At 37.3% G+C, this 5,520-nt stretch overlaps 1 pseudogene; it reads left to right on the top strand.

Annotated features, from left to right (window-relative positions):
• Window positions 1–4,752: 4,752 nt before the first annotated feature.
• Window positions 4,753–5,313, top strand: LOC102280490 (COMM domain-containing protein 8 pseudogene; annotated as a pseudogene).
• The last annotated feature ends 207 nt before the right edge of the window (window positions 5,314–5,520 follow it).

Genomic DNA, 5,520 nt, shown 5'->3' with positions numbered 1-5,520 from the left:
AGAGGACCTGAACATTTCTCCAAAGAAGACGTACAGATGGGTGACAGACACATGTGAAGATGCTCTAATCATCAGGGAAATGCAAATAAAAGCTATGAAGTATCACTTCACACCTTTCAGAATGGCTACTGTCAAAAAGATAACAAGCGTTGGTGAGGATGCTGAGAAAAGGCGGACTGCTGGTAGGAATATAAACTGGTGCAGTCCTATGGAAAACAATATGACGTTTCCTTAAAAAATTAAAAATAGAACTACTATGCATGTGTGCTAAGTCACTTCAATCATGTCCAACTCTTTGCTCTTCTGTCCATGGGATTCTCCAGGCAAGAATACTGGAGTGGGTTACCATGCCCTCTCCCACAGATTCTTCCTGACCCAGGGATCAATCTCACGTCTCTTACATCTCCTGCACTGGCAGGCGGTTCTTTCCCACGAGCACCACCTGGAAAGCCCAGAACTACCATACAAGACAGCAATTCCATCTCTGGGTATTTTTTTCAAAGAAAACAAAAACACTAATTTGAAACGATATGTGTGCCCTTAGGTTCACTGCAGCCTTATTAACAATAATCAACATAATGTAAGCAACTTAAGTGTTCACTGAATGATAAGTGGATAAATAAGATGTGTTATATATATTATATATATCACATATATTAATACATATATATATATATATATATATACACTCAACTATAAAAAGAATGAAACTTTCCCTCTGTGACAGCATGGATGGATCTAGAGGGTATTATGCCAAGTAAAATCTCAGACAGAGAAAGACAAATACCATATGAGTTCACTTACATGTAGAATCTAAACAACAAAACAAAGGAGTAAACATAAAACAGAAACAGACTCATCGACAGGAGAACACACTGGTGGTTGCCAGTGGCCAGGTGGGGTAGGGGTAGCATGAAATAGGTGAGGAAGATAAAGAGGCACTGACTTTCAGTTATAAGATAAACAGGTCATAGGGATGTAATATTCAGTGTGAATATCATCAATATTTTAATAACTATGTAGAGTGACACGGTAATTGGATTTATCGTAGTGATCATCTTGTATAAAAATATCACATCACTATGCTCTACACCTGAAGCCGATATAATATTGTAAGTCAATTACACTTCAATGTTAAAAAACAAACAAACACCTCAGGGACTTCTGGTGGTCCAGTTAAGATTCCACGCTTCCACTGCAGGGGCCACAGACTCAATCCCGGGTCAGGAAAGTTCTGCATGCCACAGACTGCAGCCAAAAAAAAACAAAACAACAACAACAACAACAAACAACTCAGTTTCATATGGTTGAAGGACTCAGGTCCCCATTCCTTACTAGCTGTCAGGCAGGAGCCTCTATAACTTCTTAAAACTCCTGCATTCCTTTTGTTATGTTGTCTCTTCCATCCTCCAACCAGCAACAGCACATGGAGTCCTCCTTAAATCTCAAATATTTCTGACTGCCCCTTTGGCCACATCTCTTCTGCTTTACACTTTTGGTTATAACTCTCTGACTCCACAGAAAGTTTTCTGCTTTTAGGGCCTCACGTGATTAGGCTGGGCCCACCTAGACAATCCAGGATAACCTACCTATCTTAAACATCATACCTTTTCTACACCTGCAAAGTCCATTTTGCCCTGTAAAGTAGAATATTCACAGGTTCCGGGATTAGAATGTGAACATTTCTGGGGGACCTCTATCCTGCCCACAACAGCATGGAGTAAGCAGAACAGTGAGCTGGAGAACTGGAAGGGGGAGATTTTGCAGGTGGTGAAGATTTTGGTGGTAAGATCTCAAGTGAATCCACAAGAGTAGTAAGGAATAGAAGAAATGTCATTGACGACAAGAAAGTCACAGAATTGAGGGACTTCCCTAATGTTCCAGTTGCTAAGACTCTGAGCTCTCAATGTAGCGGGTCACCCAAGTTCAAATGGTTGGGAAGCTATATCCCACATGCCACAAGTAAAAAAATCCTGCATGCCCTAACTAAAGGTCCCACGTCTCCACATCTTGGGTCACAAATCAAACCTCAGTAAATTCAAGAAAACTGAAATCATACCAAGCATCTTTTCTGACCACAATGCTATGAGACTAGACATCAATTACAAAAAAAAAAAAAACAACTGTAAAAAACACAAACACATGGAGATTAAACAATACGTTTCTAAATAACGAACAGGTTACTAAAGAAATCAAAAGGGAAATCAAAATATTCCTAGAAACAAATGACAACAAAAACATGACAACTCAAAACCTATGGGATGCAGCAAAAGCAGTTCTAAGAGCAAAGTTTACAGCAATACAATCCTACCTCAAGAAACAAGAAAACCATCGAACAGACAACCTAATGTTACATCTAAAACAACTAGAAAAAAAGAAAAACAACAACAACAACAAAAAATCCCCAAAATTAGCAGAAGGAAAGAAATCATAAAGATCAGAGCAGAAATAAATTAAAAATAAATGAAAGTAACAATAGTAAAGCTTAATAAAACTAAAAGATGGTGCTTTGAGAAGATAAACAAAATTGACAGATCTTTAGCCAGACTTACCAAGAAAAAAAGAAGAATCAAATCAACAAAATTAGAAATGAAATAGGAAAGGGTACAATAGACAATGCAGAGATTCAAAGGATAATAAGAGACTATTATGAACAACTATATGGCAATAAAATGGATAACCTGGAAGAAATGGACAGATTAAATAGAAAAGTTCAATCTTCCAAGACTGAACCAGGAAGAAATAGAAATTATGAACAATCCAATTACAAGCACTGAAATCTGTGATCAAAAATCTCCCAAAAAACAAAAGCCCAGGACTAGATGGCTTCACAGGTGAATTCTATCAAACATTTAAAGAAGAGCTAATGCCTATCCTTCTAAAACTCTTTCAAAAAATTGCAGAGGAAGGAACACTTCCAAACTCATTCTATGAGGCCTGATACCAAAACCAAAGACAACACAAAAAAAGAAAACTATAGTCCAGTATCACTGATGAACATAGATGCAAAAATCTCAATAAAATTCTAGCAAACAGAATTCAACAACACATTAAAAAGTTCATACACCATGATCAAGTTGGGTTTATTCCAGGGATGCAAGGATTCTTCAGTATACACAAGTCAATCAATGTGATATACCATATTAAAGATTTGAAAGATAAAAACCATAGGATACTCTCAAAAGATGCAGAAAAAGCCTTGGACAAAATTCAGCACCCACTTATGATTAAAACTCTTCCAAAAATGGGCACAGAAGGAACCTAACTCAACATAGTAAAGGTCATATATGATAAGCCCACAGCAAACATTATTCCCAATGGTGAAAAACTGAAAGCATTTCCCCTAAGTTCAGGAATAAGACAAGGGTGTCCACTCTTACCACTATTATTCAACATAGTTTTGGAAGTCCTAGCTACAGCAATCAGAGAAGAAAAAGAAATAAAAGGAATCCAGATCAGAAAAGAAGTAAAGCTCTCACTGTTTGCAGATGACATGATACTATACATAGAAAACCTAAAGATACTATCAAAAAATTACTAGAGCTAACAAGTGAATTTAGCAAAGTCACAGGATACAAAATCAGTACACAGAAATCACTTGCATTCCTATATACTAACAATGAAAAATCAGAAAGAGAAATTAAGGAATCAACCCCATTCACCACTGCAACAAAAAGAATAAAATATCTAGGAATAAACCTACCTAAGGAGACAAAAGAACTGTATACAGAAAATTTTAGGACACTGATGAAAGAAATCAAAGATGACATAAACAGATGGAGAGATATTCCATGTTTCTGGGTAGGAAGACTCAATACTGTGAAAATAACTATACTACCAAATGCAATATACCGATTCAATGTGATCCCTATCAAATTACCAACTGCATTTTTCACAGAGATAGAACAAAACATTTCACAATTAATATGGAAACACAAAAGACCCTGAATAGCCAAAGCACTCTTGAGAAAGAAGAATGGAGCTGGAAGAATCAACAATCCTGACTTCAGATTATACTACAAAGTTACCGTCATCAAGACAGTATGGTACTGGCACAAAAACATAAATACAGATGAATGGAACAAGATAGAAAGCCCAGAAATAAACCCATGCACCTATGGGTACCTTATTTTTTACAAAGGAAGCAAGAATATACAATGGGGCAAAAGCAGCCTCTTCAATAAGTGGTGCTGGGAAAACTTGGCAGCTACATATAAAAGAATGAAATTAGAACACTTCCTAACACCATACACAAAGATAAACTCAAAATGGATTAAAGACCTATGTGAGACCAGAAACTATAAAACTCTTAGAGGAAAACATAGGCAGAACACTCGATGACATAAATCAAAGCAATATCCTCTATGACCCACCTCCCAGAATAATGGAAATAAAACCAAAAGTAAACAAATGAGACCTGATTAAACTTAAAAGCTTTTGCACAGCAAAGGAAACTATAAGCAAGGTGAAAAGACAACCCTCAGAATGGGAGAAAATAATAGCAAATGAAACAACTGGCAAAGGATTAATTTGCAAAATATACAAGCAGCTCATACAACTCAATACAGAAAAACAAACAACCCAATCAAAAAGTGGGTTGACAGACATTTTTCCAAAGAAAACACAGATGGCTAACAAACACATGAAAAGATGCTCAGCATCGCTCGTTATTAGAGAAATGTGAATCAAAACACCCATCAGAATGGACAACATCAAAAAGTCTACAAACAGAGCCCCTAGCTTCTCACAGGGATGGACCCGGAAGAAGGGACACCCTTGTGGCGGCTGCAGAAGCTTCCCACAGAGCAGGGCCTGCAGCTTCTTCACAAAATAATTGATGGCATTTGTGGCCGAACTTATCCTCTCTACCAGGATTATCACAGGGTTTGGGATTCAGCAGAATGGATGCATGTTCTAGAAGACATTACCACCTTTTTCAGAGCTGTAGTTGGTAAAAATTTTTCTGACGAAGAGATATCTCAGCAGTTGAATCAGCTGAATTCATCTCATCAAGAAGCTATCATGAAATGCTTAAAAAGTAGGAAAGATGAAATCAAGCAGACTCTGTTGGAAGAAACAGTTGATATTTCCTCTGCACAGCTACAGAATTTTGATTGGCAGTTAAAGCTTGCACTTCCTAGTGACAAGATTGCTATATTACAAATGCCACTTTTAAACATTCATCTAGATGTAAAAGAAAATGGTGAAGTCAAGCCATATTCTGTTGAAATGAGTAAAGAAGAGCTGAAAATCTAATAAATTCCTGGGAAGCAGCTAACAAGGTGGTCCTGCAGTTGAAATAACTGGAAATGATGAATAGCAACATTATCAGATTCCACTGATACAACTGATACACAAAGAGAATACCATGTGTTCAGAAAATCTGAATGGCCAGTTGAGAAAGCAGCAGTGTTGAGATTACAAAGACAATAATTTATCAACTTCCCTGCTGCTGCTGCTGCTAAGTGGCTTCAGTTGTGTCCAACTCTGTGCGACCCCATAGACGGCAGCCCACCAGGC

This window comes from Bos mutus, chromosome 15, assembly GCF_027580195.1.
Source record: "Bos mutus isolate GX-2022 chromosome 15, NWIPB_WYAK_1.1, whole genome shotgun sequence".
Classification (NCBI taxonomy): domain Eukaryota; kingdom Metazoa; phylum Chordata; class Mammalia; order Artiodactyla; family Bovidae; genus Bos; species Bos mutus.
The sequence above is the reverse complement of the archived record's forward strand: the minus strand, read 5'-3'. Positions and strand labels throughout refer to the sequence as shown.